The sequence below is a fragment of the Pan troglodytes genome, chromosome 7, assembly GCF_028858775.2.
Source record: "Pan troglodytes isolate AG18354 chromosome 7, NHGRI_mPanTro3-v2.0_pri, whole genome shotgun sequence".
NCBI classification, from domain to species: domain Eukaryota; kingdom Metazoa; phylum Chordata; class Mammalia; order Primates; family Hominidae; genus Pan; species Pan troglodytes.
Window position 1 is genome coordinate 146,459,218 of NC_072405.2, and position 14,653 is coordinate 146,473,870.

The window sequence follows — 14,653 nt, forward strand, 5'->3', positions numbered from 1 at the left end:
TGGCCTTTCAGCAAGGCCTCTTTATGTACTTTCTGCGTGTTCTTTCATCTTCTTTGACTTCTCACCATAGTGTTTTGTGATATATTTTTACTTGCCTGTCTTTCCCAAATCTATCATGACTCACTTAATGATGAAACTTTTGAGTCAGTCACCTGGGTCCCCGGTTATTGTTTCATATAAACATGTTTCCTGAAGGTTACCACAGGCACTACATGCTATGACCGGCATGACAAAAACACAAACAAGACATGTACGTTGCAACATGTTGCTTGCCCAATATAGGTCTAGGAGGCTTCTGGATGAAAACGATGCCTGAGGGAATGAGTGAGAGTTCTGTACGAGACAATTTTGGGTGTTCAGGAAATACATGTGGCATGAGTCAACAAATGAATTGGATGAATGAAGGACAAAGGACTGATGGATATTAAATTATCTTGAACAAAAAAAGCCATCTGTTATGTCTCAGCATATGTTGTATTTAAAAGAAACACTAGTCTGACATCTGCAAGAGAAATAAAAAGTAATTGGAAATTTACTAGTTTATTTATATAATAAAAATGGAAGATTTTGCATAATTTTAAATACGATTGATCTTTCAAAATCCTGTGTAGAATGTGCTTATGCCCTGCACTCAAATCTTCCTACTTGCAACCCCACCAAATTTCTCTGTCATATCTCTGTTGTTCCCAAGTCCTCTTTGGACTTTATTTCGCTGCTGTCTTGTATACTCCCTGCTTCCCATATACTCTAGATCAATTTGGTCTTCCTGAAGGTGGCTTGATCATCTTCTCACTGAATAAACTTGACCTATTCTATTAACTTCTGAAATCTTGACTTGTTTTTAACCCTTTTCTCTTATAGCGTCAAAAAACCATGGGTATCTAATAAGCAAACACAGAATATTATTTGTTAGATGAAAAAAGGCAAAAGGCTTGGTTATCTTTTGTTTCAGTCAGAGAAAAAACTATGTTTGGAGTCTGAAATTTGGTTTCTCTTAACTCAGTAGTTAATTACTGTGCATGTTGGTTCACTATTTTTCTTTTGTTTCCTTTAGATCTCACTGTTCTCATCTAAAAAATGGGACAGTGAGGCTGGGCAGGGTGGCTCACGCCTGTAATCCCAGCACTTTGGGATGCTGAAGTGGGTGAATCACAAGGTCAGGAGTTCGAGGCCAGCCTGGCCAACATGATTAAACCCTGTCTCTACTAAAAATACAAAAAATTAGCTGGATGTGGTTGGTGGTGGGCACCTGTAATCCCAGCTACTCGAGAGGCTGAGGCCAACCTGGCCAACATGATGAAACCCTGTCTCTACTAAAAATACAAAAAATTAGCTGGGCATGGTGGTAGGCGCCTGTAATCCCAGCTACTCGGGAGGCTGAGGCAGGAGAATGGCGTGAACCCAGGAGGCGGAGCTTGCAGATCGCACCACTGCAGTCCAGCCCAGGGAACAGTGTGAGACTCCGTCTCAAAAGAAAAAAAAGGACAGTCGGAAGTAAGGTTGGGAATTCTCTACATTATGTCAAAAATCTCTTTCTAACTTTTACATTCTTTCTTGCAATAAAAGTGAATTGAAAGGTCCTAGGGGTTTATTTTGTCTTCTTTTGATGTCACTTTTCACAAGCAGAAGTCAGAAAACGACACTCTCCCCAGGAGGAAATTCATAACAAAGTGTTCTGAAATGAAGCTGGAATTTACACTTGCAGATGGTGGCTTTGACAGCATCCATCTCAATCCTAATTTGAAAGGGAGTTATTAGATATACAGTTCCCATGCTATTCAAACAAAGAAGTGTCTCCACTGCTCCCAGATCACTCCAGTCACCACCTTCAAAGACAGCAGATCACATGTTCTAGGAATGGTGATGATAACAGCACCCTACATCTCTGGGATGGAAAATAAGTACCAGTAATGTGAGAAGAACTTTGCAACACAGTTTCTAGTCTCTGGAAAATGCAGCTGGACAGAATTGAGACAAGTGTAAAAGCATTTCCTTCATAGTCAGAACTAGTTTTCTTCTTACATTAGCTGGTTACTATCCATATATCCTCAGGCAAGTTACCACACTTCTCTGAGGGTAAATATGCTCTTCTGTAAAATGAGAACATGTTGCTTTCTTCACAGTACCTTATAAGGATTAGACAAGGTAACTTGGGTAAATATTCCAGTGCGATACCTGGCTTATCAGTAGATACTTGACAAATGTTCAACAGAGTGAAAGAAGGTTAAAGCAAATCTATTTCAGTCTCAGTTTCATATAGGTCTCAATATAATACCTTCCAAAAAGAGAAGCAAGAAGCACCTGCTGTATCTGCAAAAGGTGGCAGGAACCAGATTTGTGCTCTTGTCTCCAGAATGAGTTCATCAAACATTTTCTGTAGAAGACCAGAGAGTAAATAGACTTTATGAACAATATAATCTCTGTTGCACCTGTTCACTTCTGCTGCTGCAGAGTTGAAGTAGTCATAGGCAATGTACGAATTAATGAATGTGGCTTTGTTGCAATAAAACTTTACTTATAAACATAGGGAGTGGGCAGGACTTGACTAGAATACGATAGTTCCCTGACCCCTGCTCTAGACTATGAAAGATGTTGGAGCAGATGAATAAAAATGTGAGAGATTAGCAGAAGATTGGGGATTAAAGGACTCATTTATGGTGAGTCCCTTATTACCCTATCACCCCCTTCGCACACCAAGCACAGGGTAACAGGTTGGAGAGCATCCTTTTTCATCTCAGATGAGAGAGGGTTTGAAGAGACCACTCAAAGAGGAGCCTATGTGAACTTGTGTCTAACTCACACCTGAGACATTACCTGCTAGCCCATAGCTTGAAGGGAGAAGAAAGTAGCTGAATTGGGACTCACTTGAACTCAGCATTTCTAAAGACAAAGGATGCATTGTGGTCTTTTGTGGACCAATGTGGGCCTCACGTAAGAGAGTTGTCTTAGCTCTTGCTTGAGAAGGGTGAGTGAACTTGATTGAAAAATGCCAGAGGCACACCAAAAAGAAGAAGCTAAAAGAGGAGCCCTACATGATCAGCTGAACTAGAAATGCGCTGTCTCACTGCAAGGGGGAGAGTCCAGCCATACAGATGAGCTAACATTATCTGCAGAAATTCACAGATGTTTTCTGAGAGGCAGGGTTAGACACTTGCCAGCCTCAAGGAGAACCTGTGTTCTCTCTCAACAGTTCTACTTAAGTAATATATTCTCCACCTCTTTTCTCCCTCCTTCTCCCCCATTCCTATTCTCTAGCCTGGAGGGGTCTGAATCAGGCTTAGGAAGATAGGATGAGATAGTAAAAGAGCAATTTAGAGGAAGAAAAACGAAGCCAACCATGTGCCTCTCTTGGAATTCAGGGAGCCAGACCCAGGAAAGAGAAGTAGCTGCAATATTGATTAAGTTTGAAGTCTTCGCCTGTAATCCCAGCACTTCTGGAGGCCGAAGCGGGCAGATCACTTGAGCTCAGGAATTTAAGATCAGTCTGGCCAACATGGTGAAACCCCATCTCTACTAAAAATACAAAAATTAGCTGGGAGTGGCACACGTCTGTAGGTCCAGCTACTCAGGTGGCTAAGGCAGGAGAATTGCTTGAACCCAGGAGACAGAGGTTGCAGTGAGCTGAGATCACACCACTGGACTCCAGCCTGGGCAACAGAGTGAAACTCCGTCTCACCGAAAAAAAAAAAAAAATTTCTTTTGATTATTTCATTGGAACGTCTAGACAAATTAATTCTTTCTTAATTACCTATATACTACTTACTTATGCATGACCAGAAAAAGTACAAGACTTACCCTAAATGCAATCCAGGGGCAGAACATAACCATCACCGCAGAATAAATGTAAAAGGAAAACAGGAGAAAAAAATAAAGTTACCTTATGAGTGTATCCCATGAGATATGCTTTTTCAAGGTAATGGATATAAATGTTAGTGTCCTCTTTATATCCAAGAACGTGAACTTAGTTAAAACTGGGCCAGCAACTCTATATTCTATCATAGCTACTAAACTTTCCTTTACTGAAAGAAGCATTTCAATGCCCATCTTATTCCTCAAACATTGCTGGTCGATTATAAAACCAGATCAAACAGTTTGGGAATCTAAGCTATGGGATATAGACTAACACCTCACCTCAACACAGTACATTTCCGTGTTCTGGATACATAAATCTAGAAACGTACATTACGATGCATTAGCATCTTAGAATTGCAGCATTCGTTATCTTAGGATAAAAGCAGCCCTGTTTCTTGGGATAGAGCTTATTAGAAACATAACCTCAAGATACCTTACAATCTAAGATAAAAAGCCTCTCAAGATCTTAACATCATAGAAGCTTAGAAAAGTAGTCTTATACTGAAAGAAACCTTACAATAATAAATAGAATCTTAGAAATTTAGAATTGTGGCTTCTTAGAATCATATCACTTAAAAACTTATAGGTCTTCTATAATCTTGGGATCATAGAATTGTTAAAGGTCAGAATCCTAGTGTGTTAGAAAACTGAAATAATAGCATTTTTGAGTCCTGCAATTGAATCTTGCTGGGATCTTAGATATTATCTATTTCAACTTCTACACAATGTAAAAATCCCTTTATAAAAGTGTTAGTAACAGCAGCAATATTGAAATTGTGCAATAGATAATTCTTTGCTAGTGGGGAGCAGAAACAGGTACTCGCCTGTGCACTGCTGGATGTTTGTCACAATTTCCGACCTCTACTGAGTGGTTCCACTAGCACCTCCTCAGTGATCAGCCATTGACAAATGTCCCAACCACTGTTTTATACATACTTGGTGTGTGGATTTCCCTGGGGGAGGAAATTATCTTCTAAGATTTTTTTCAACATTTAAAATTGAATGTATACTATGTGCTAGATCTGGTCTCATGCGAATCTCTCAGTTATTATCTTTACATTTTACAAAAGAGGAAGTGGAGGTATAGAAAAGTTCACTTATTGCATCAGGGTTACACAATTGATAGGGGGTTGGAGAAGAATTTAAAGCTATAATATTTTGACTACCCCATATCTTTAAAAGCTGAAACTGTCCCGACTTTACTGTTTGGACAGCATTTGCTGTAAGAACTCACTTCTTTTGTTGAGTCAGATCCTACTTTTTTTCTCCAGTCTATATTCATAATATCATTATCATATGGTTATGGATTTATGACTAAAAGGCTATAAATGAAGTTAGTTTCTAGAATCAGACTCTCTGGAGTCTAATTCCAATTCATTACATATCATTGTGACCTTGGATAAGTTCTTCACTATTTTTTGCCTCACTTTCTTCAACTGGTATCTGGGTAATTTACTGTTGTGTGTCTAGAGACTCCCCCAAAATTTAATGTCTTAAATTAACATCTATTTTTATATATCTCATAATTTTCCAGGTGAGAATCTGGGCAGAGATTGGTTGAGCTGTTGTTTTTCTCCCCAGTGTTGACAGATGTCACTTGATGGTATTCCGTCGGTAGGTGGCTGGTCTAGGGTATCCAGGAAAGGCTTCTCTCATGTCTGGCACCTTGGCAGTGATGATTGGGAGACTGGCTTCATATGCAACTATTGACCAAAGGGCAGGCAGGGCCTCTACAGGTAGAGTGCTAGAAATTCTTACATGATGGTTCTAGGATCCCAAAGTGAGATTTCCAGTAATGAACGTGAATGTTGCATGGCCTTTGATGACCAAGCTTCTGGAGTCAGAGTGTCTTTTCTATTGTTTTCTATTGGCCAGCAGTCATAGCCTGCCCAGATATAAGGGAAGAGGGCATAGACATCACCTTATCATGGAAGAAATATCTAAGAATTCACAGTCATATTTTAAAACCACTGCACCTATAAAATGAGACAATAATAATTCTTACCTTACTGAGTTTTAAGTCTTAAAAAAAAGCTACACTTGTTAAAAGCTTATGACACAGCTTAGCATGTAATGACTGATCCGAAATATGAGCTGTTTTTATTTACAGGTGGGCTCAAATTCACAGGAATATCTCTGCAATTGAAAACTTAGAGAGTCCTTCTTACCTTCTCAGAGCAGTGGAAACATTAAGGGTTGGGTGGAAGCCAGGGTGCTTGAGGACACGGAGTTAATTTAGACACAGCTCCCACGAGAGGGGCTGTGAGATTAAAAAAATAATCCATTTTAGAGTATACAAGAGCTGCTTCCATAAGTGATCAAGGCAGAAGGGCTGCCCTGGATTTATTCATGTCTGTATTGGAAGTGATGGCACATGTGTGCTCCCCTTATGTAGCTACTGTGCTGGGCACACGTACCAAATATACTTAGGAGGGAAAATAATAAATCATTAACAACTATGAGCTTCTCCTTGAATGGAACCATGAAGGGGGAGGATCCCCCAAGCAATTCAAACTCAATTACTCTGTTCACAGAGTGTTTGAAATAGAAACAAATGAAGAAGGCAATTGCAGAGGCAGGCAGCATTCATCAGTGCAGCTGGATGCATTTTGTCCTGGGCCACTGGTTAGATTTTGTAAAATAAAAACAGGAGTAAAAATAATAAGAGTGACCCCTCACATTTGCAGAGCATACCAGAATTAGCAAAGTCACCTGCTAGTCGTCATCCCCTTGAGTTGTCCTGTAAAGCGCAAATGGTTAAATAAATTGTCCAGTGGAATGACTGGATTTTAGACACATCGATGGTCTTCCCCACTGTTACAGACTATCAGCTGTCAGGCCTAGAGCCCAGTCTTTTGGGTCCTTGCTTAGGCTTATTCCAGTTTATTACCAGTGCTCCTATGTAGTAAAGGTCTATTTAGTATAAAAGTAGGAAATGGCTCAGCTTTTGTTCTTTCTCTTACAGAGGAGAACAATCCAATAATGAGAACATCCTTGAGGATCACAGAGTCCAGAGTCCCCAGAGAGAGGGAGAGCAATCATGTCTTCTAGATGGCGAGTTACTTACACATATGTCTAGGTAAGGCCATATGTGTAGAACGGGTGAGGTGTTTCTTCTGCCATAGACTCTCTCTTGTCTTCCATCTAAGTGTCCTCTGTTCTGCTGGCTTTTTCAATGTCTGAGTCTGGATGAAGGTGACTCACCTGCATGACAGTGGCTCATGAATTTCTGGAGCCCATGGCATCCACCATAGTGACTTTGTTAGTTTGTTTGGGCTTTCATAACAAGCACAGACTGGGTGACTTACCCAACAGAACATTATTTTCTCACAATTCTGGAGGATGGAAGTCTGAGATTAATGTGTAAGCAGGGTTGATTTCTTCTGAGGACCCAGTCTTTGGCTTGCAAGTGTCTACTATACCCCACTGTGTCTTCATATGGTCTTCCCTCTCTTCATATCTGTGTCCTAATCTCCTCTTCATATTTGGACACTAGTCATGTTGGATTAGGGCCCACCCTATGACCTCATTTTAACTTCATTACCTATCTAAAAATCCTGTCTCCAAATGCAGTCACATTCTCAGGTACTAGGGGTTAGACTTCAACATATAAATCTTGAGAGGGGCACAATTAGCCTATAACCGTGATCTTTAGAGTAGATTCACCTGCCTGTCTCCATCACACTGAGCATGTTAATTGACATGTTAGGTATTAGCACTAAAGTGTGCCAGGCTCTGTGCCAATTAGGCCCTTAGTGTAGAGCAGAATGCAATGCAACCACAAGCCCAAACTCACAGAGTGAAAGATGAGCACGTCTCTTACAGTTTGTCATGTAGCTTTTAGCTGCATTACAATTCCTACCTTAAAGGTTTGTTGTGAATATTAAAAAGTTTACACACGTAGAATACTTAGAATAAGTGTAGGCAAACAGAAAAGGTCTGTTCAGTATAAAATTAGGAAATGGCTCAGCTTTTGTTCTTTCTTTTACAGAGAAGAACAACCCAATAATGAGAGCATCCTTGAGGATCACAGAGTCCAGAGTCCCAGAGAGAGACAGCAATCATGTCTTGTAGATAGCGAGTTAAGAAACATCAGTCGCAACTACTTCAGGCTGACTTGTGATCAGACACCACCCAAAATGACAGCACGTAGAAAGTCCTGTGTGGCCCTGTTTGCACCTATAGGACCAGGTGTTAGAGAAATAGCTGGCTTCTATCCAAGTTAAGTTCAAGTCTGTAGGACAAGGCATTAGAAAAATCATTGGTCTGTATTTGAGTTAAACTCAAGTCTGCAGGAGGGATTCCTTTTGATGGTCTTTGCCCTCAAGGATAAGAAATGGAAGGTATGAACTGTGGGCCTTATATGGGACTATATTTAGAAGGCACTCGGGAAACAGTCAGTGAAGGCAGAAAAGAAGGGGGACTTGTGAAACCAAATCAAAGATAATTTCTCCATGTTTTGGCTTGGGTGATTTGGTATTACTTAGGTAACAAGAGTAGAGAAGGGAAATCAAAGAGTAGAAAGGGTAATCAAAAGTGATATTCAGATCCTTGAGATATCCATTAGACATCTACATAGAGATGACTTACGGGCAGTTGTGCACATAAATCTGGACTTCTAGAGAGAGGTCAGAGCTGGAAGCTCTGGGTTAGGAAAATAAGCATGCCAATGTCATTTAAAGCCCAAGGGCTCGTAAGGTTAGCTAAGGAGAGTATTCTGAGAGAGAGGAAAGGGGGCTAGATCAATCTTGGTCCTATGCTGGTATTCTTATAGTTAGGGCTTTAATGGAGAAAGAACCAGAGAAGATGCTGAGAAAAAGTCACCAAGAATCTGGTGTGTAAAAAGGATAGGGTGGTGTACTGGAAGTCAATAACAACAACAAAAGTGTTTTGAGGCAGAGGGGGTATTTATTATATTTAATGTGGCTGTAATGCCATTAAATAAAAGAACAGAAAAGCAACCATTGAATTTGGCAAAATGGAGGGAATTATGTCCTTGGTAAGAACATATTTAGTAGAGAGGTAGAGGGAAAAACCTAATGGAAGTTAATTGAAAGTAGAATGTGAGATCAGCAAGTGGAAAAAGGGACTATGGTCAACTGTTTTAATAATGTTTTCAATGAATGGGACACAAATTTTGAATGACCATGAACTTTGCTGTTAGTAGCATCTTACTGACATCTTAGAGATTTGCTGCCAGAGGGGAACAGAACCAAAACGTAGTAAATTTTCTCAGTTCCAGTTAAAAAAAAAAAAGTTGGGATACCATCTTGGGTCAATTAATCATAATCAAGCACTCCAAAAGAATCTGGAAGCTTCCAGATAAATCTAAGGCTGGGATGGAAGAAAGAGCATTTCTCAGATGCAGACTGACATGAGGGGAAGGGATGTTTTTGGGTAGAGGAGGAGTGGTGCTGGATAAATAAAGCAGAATATAGACCAGATAATTGGTTCACTAAATGTACGTGACAACTATGTGAGGCAGATAGGGGAGTATTTCACAGTTTGTGCAGGAAGAGACAGGCTCCTGCAGCTCCCCAGTGCAGAGTATAAATTCATACCCAGATGTAAAGGGCTTCCAAGAGCTTATACTCATTTCAAATAGTTATATAATGTCATGCATTGAAAGTCAATGCTATATTTAAACAGCCGTAGAAACAGAAGAAGTGGATCTTTAGGAGTTATGCAGTTGTTTTCTGGAAACTCTCCTGTGCCCTATCAATGATGCCACATGGGTGCTATTTACTTTGCCCACCCATGAAGACCACCTGAGGGTCAGGAATAGGTGACATTCTTTTCTAGGGATCTCAGCAGAGTTCTCTTCATGTATGCTCTGCTAAAATTGTTAAACCATGAGAAGTACTTTTTTGCATAAATAAGCTTTTAAAATCCTATTTTGCTGTGTTTCTCTTCTATTAATTTGAGCAAGCAGCTCAAGATCTCATGAACTCAAGATAGTACATCTTCTTTACTTGGTCATGTCTAGACTCATTTATATGCTTTGAGAGGAAAAAGTGAAAAGCAAATAATCACTCTTGGTTCTGATTCATTATTAAGTGTCTGTGAATGTGTGTGTGTGTCTTTTTCTCAGGCAACAATATGATAATGCCATATTTTATATAAGAGAATAAGCCTATGGTCATAGAAGTATTATTTAAAGAAAAACACACAGTAACAAAAGTGATTTGGGGTTATCTGGAGCTACATTTTATTTTGTATGTGGTATAATTATATGTGGACTTGATTTTGATAATCTAGACTCTCCTGTCTATAAAACTGCTGAAATGTCAGGTCCTATTTTGTATTTGCCTTGTCCTGGTAGTTTAAGATAGTGCTGATTTCTAAGGGTAGCTTGTGAAAGTGAAGAAATTATGAGAGTATTAGATTTGTTGCTTAGTGTATGCTCAGCCTCTTAGATTACACATTGAGCTAATCATTACAATTTGTTGTGAGAAAATAAATATTTTTCAACTCCAGTCTGATTCTTGAATAATAGGATTGGGCAGATCAAGGCTGGGCCTTTACAGTGACCTGCTGTACATGTGTGTGGTTAATCTACAGTCAGCATCACATGAAGGCAGTCTAGTGTAGCAAAAGGAAATGGAGTTTGGATTCCAACAGTTTGGAGTCAATTGAGTTACTTCTGCATCTTACTACTTCTTTGATTTGTGGTATATTATGGCTTCTTTGGGTCAAGTTTTCTGATTCTTAAAGCTGCAATGATAATATGTAGGTTTAAGGATTTTCATGAACTTTCAGAAGATTATGGTAAATAGCAGTGCCAGTTCAGCATATGGGAGACCCCTGGAAGGATGTTTCTTTCTTACTATGCTGGCTTTTTTATTTTCTGTCTGCTTATGTCAAATGGTGATCATAGAAGCATGAACACCAGTGGAATTATGGTCATCCTCGTAAACAGAGCTTTAAGAAATCAGTAAAGATTTACGTTACGAATACACAGCTCTCCTTGTTCAACTTTCCAAAGGATAAAAAATTGTCAGCCGGGCGTGGTGGCTCATGCCTGTAATCCCAGCACTTTGAGAGGCTGAGGCGGGTGGATCATGAGGTCAAGAGATGGAAACCATCCTGGTCAACATGGTGAAACCCCATCTCTACTAAAAATACAAAAATTAGCTGGACCTGGTGGCACGCACCTGTAGTCCCAGCTACTCAGGAGGCTGAGGCAGGATAATTGCTTGAACCTGGGAGGCAGACGTTCAGTGTGCGGAGATCCCTCCACTGCACTCCAGCCTGGGCGACAGAGCGAGACTGTCACGAAAAAAAAATTGTCAAAATTGTACTAAAACAAACAAAAATATATGATCTATATTTTACCGTGTATCATGTCATAATAGCAGCACAATATAAACATCAGTATTTTTTTAATTATGAATAATTAATGGCTGCCCTGACCAAAAAGAGTATGGTCTCTTCATACATTGTCTTCATGCTGTATCTAAGGGATAGTGAGTATTCCCTGTTATGCTCCATATTTGGCTATACTGATATCATGAGATTTCACAATTTCTGCCCTGAATGTGAATGGCTTATAAAATTAATAAAAACAGACCAAAAATAGCATTATTTGTAAAATGTCTATGGATTTTCTGAGAACTAGCTTATATTTTATTACAGTTGATGCTCCCGGTAATTTTATAGAAGGGCATTAGTATACCCATGCTATTTTAATAGTTGAGGAAGCTGAGGCCTGAGGAGTTTAACCAAGGCAAGGAGCACCAGTGATATTTGAACAAGGACATTTGTCCTTCAGCCCAGCTCAGAGCTTATATTGAAAATAGCCGATTATTGTTTCAAGTCAGTTATTCTGGGTCAGTGTTTTGTTTGACACATAGGATATATTCAGCAAAATGATGTGGAGCATTGCCTTAAAAATGAAAGTGTATGTAAATGGAAAGGGGGTATGGAGAGATAAACCTGAGATTCAAATTCAACTTGTATTTATTAATGGCTACTTTGTACTAGCCATTCTCCGTGATCTTCTTCTGAAATATGATTGAATTCTCTCAACATACTCATTTTCAGTTAAGGAAACCAAATTTTAGAGATATAAAATAACTTGATTAAGGACACATATCCAGCAGATATGGGAGCTAGAATTTTAATGCAGCTTTCCTTCATACAAGCCCAGTGCTATCTGTATTGTTTCCAATGTGTAGTTCATGAATACAAAGGCATTTCATCAGGCCTATAGAAATTCACAAAAAAAACTTATTTCAGAATTTTCTAAGTGTAAGGTATGAAGTGTGTGTGTAATAGAATTCTCTTGCTTATTTGTAATTGTGCACCTATGAAAATCCTTATAATCACAACATATATAAAAATCAAGTGGTATTTTATGGATAAGCAGCCAGAAACTGTGACTCTTCATGTTAAGACAGAACAAAGATCTGAACTGACAGTTTTCAAGACCAGTTTAAAAGTCAGACACACGCGTAAATGAAGGGTCTTTTTGTGTCTCCCTGTTGGTACTAACAAGAATACAGCAGTCCACGTCACCACATTGCCATTTGTCGTGCACCTGGCAAGCTAAGAACTGAGCAGAAGCTGATCAGAAAACTTTTTATGAGAAAACCCATCCTGAGAATGAGCTAAATGATGGGAATTTATTTTTAAAGTGTGAGTCAGTGCTTTGAGAGCCAGTATGAAATGCCTAATGCATGGGAGATCCATAATACTGGGAATTCATTAAATGTTGATGAATTGAATGAAATGGAAAATTCCTTGGATTGCTTCATTGTATTCACGATTCTGGTAATCCTAGAACTACATGAACTATGTCTTTTGTATTTTGGACCCATTTGGAAGTCACCCAGAAAGGCTTCCTGAATTTTATTTTTTTTTTATTTTTATTTTTTTTAGACAGAGTCGAGCTGGAGTGCAATGGCAGGATCTCAGCTGACTGCAACCTCCGCCTCCTGGGTTCAAGCAATTCTCCTGCCTCAGCCTCCTGAGTAGCTGTGATTACAGACACCCATCACCACACCGTGTAAATTGTTGTATTTTTAGTAGAGATGGGGTCTCACCATGTTGCCCAGGCTGGCCTTTAACCCTTGACCTTAGGTTTACCAGCCTTAGCCTCCCAAAGTGCTGGGATTACAGGAGAAAGCCGTTGCGCCTGGCCCTGAAATGTGTTTTATGAGGATCAGGGGTTTAGGATTCCTGTCATTGATCTATACCAGCTCAATAACATTGGGTAAAACATCTAACCCTTCTGAGCCCACCTGTTTTTGTGTCCTCAGACATAAATCTATTTTCAAATGGAGATTATAGAAATCACCCCTTCATTTTATAAGTGAAACACATGAAGCGCACAGAGCTTGCTTAATGTCACAGTAGTCTTTACTGTGCTTTACAGTAGTTGAGATAATGGAATTTTAAAATAACAATGAAAATGAATAATATTGTTACCAGGTATACGGCCTTGAGCAATTCATTTAACTTTTTTGGCCTCAGTTTTTTCGTCTGTATAATTGAGGGTGTTGATAGTATCAATCACGGAAGTTAGGATGAGATAAAATAACCTTAAAACATTTAGCACAATGTCTGGTATGTGAGAGCACCCAATTTCCTCTTTTCTTTTCTTTTCTTTCTTACTTTCTTTCTTTCTTTCTTCTTTCTTTCTTTCTTTCTTTCTTCATGTCACCTCCTCTCTGCTAGGCTCTGTGCTAGTGAGAGGTATACGACTGTGACAACTACAGATCAGCTCTCAGTCTCATAAATAATGCAACCCAGCAAGGAACACATACATGATAAAAACACATATTATTTTTAAAATAGTCCTTGTGATAATCACTATGAAAAAAACAACAGGAAAATATAATACCAATTGAAAGAAGAATAGGATCCAGAAAAGCATCTTAAGGAAAAGTCATCTTTAGCAGAAACCTGAAGAACACCTAAATTGAGAAGCTGTCATAAGAAATCTAAGTGTCAAAAAAACAACAACATGTAAATTCAGGTAAAAAGTGGGCAATTAATGTTAAGTAGAAGAAACAGAAGCCGTCATTCTCAGCAAACTAACACAGGAACAGAAAACCAAGTACCACATATTCGACTCATAAGTGGGAGTTGAACAATGAGAACACATGGACACAGGGAGGAGAACATCGCATACCGGGGCCTGTTGCGGGGTCGGGGGAAGGGGAGGAATAGCATTAGGACAAATACCTAATGTATGGAGGGCTTAATACCTAGATGACAAGTTGAGAGGTGCAGCAAACCACCACGGCACATATATACCTATGTAACAAACCTGCATATGCTGCACATGTATCCCGGAACTTAAACAAGAAAAAAAAAACATAAAAAATAGCATATGCTAAAATATGCAAGCATAAAGACCTAAGAGACAGTCACAAGTCCCTCTGTGATGGTCTCCATGCCTGCGTTCCAAGCATATCTCCCATTGTTTCCCCATGAACTCTTCACTCCAGCCGTACAAAACTACAATAGCTCCTCTGCCACAGTATCTGGGGTACTTCCCCTCTCTTCTCCAACATCTTATTCCCGGTTTCCTTTCAAGATCAGCTGAAACACCTCTCCTGGAAAGCTTGCCTTAATGCCACTGACTTGAAGATGCACTTTCTGTGACTGCTCATACAGTCAGCATCGCAGAACATACCAGGCTTTATCATAATGGTTTATCCATATGTTCCCTTGCTCTATGTATTATGAGCTTCTTAAAATTAGTATTCATAATGCAACCCCCATATGACTCTACAAGGGCATATGTGTGTGTATCTTTGTGCAGAGTACATGTTGAATAATGCATGAACACTAT

General features: G+C 39.4%; 1 long non-coding RNA gene across 4 annotated transcripts in view; it reads left to right on the forward strand.

The window, feature by feature from the left end:
• The window catches only part of LOC134810925 (uncharacterized), a 262,210-nt gene that overhangs the window by 149,342 nt on the left and 98,215 nt on the right, over positions 1 to 14,653 (forward strand). For all 4 annotated transcript variants that reach the window (XR_010159686.1, XR_010159688.1, XR_010159689.1 and 1 more), the window contains one exon: positions 6,818 to 6,931. This is a non-coding gene — a long non-coding RNA (uncharacterized LOC134810925). The remainder of the gene's footprint in view (positions 1 to 6,817; positions 6,932 to 14,653) is intronic.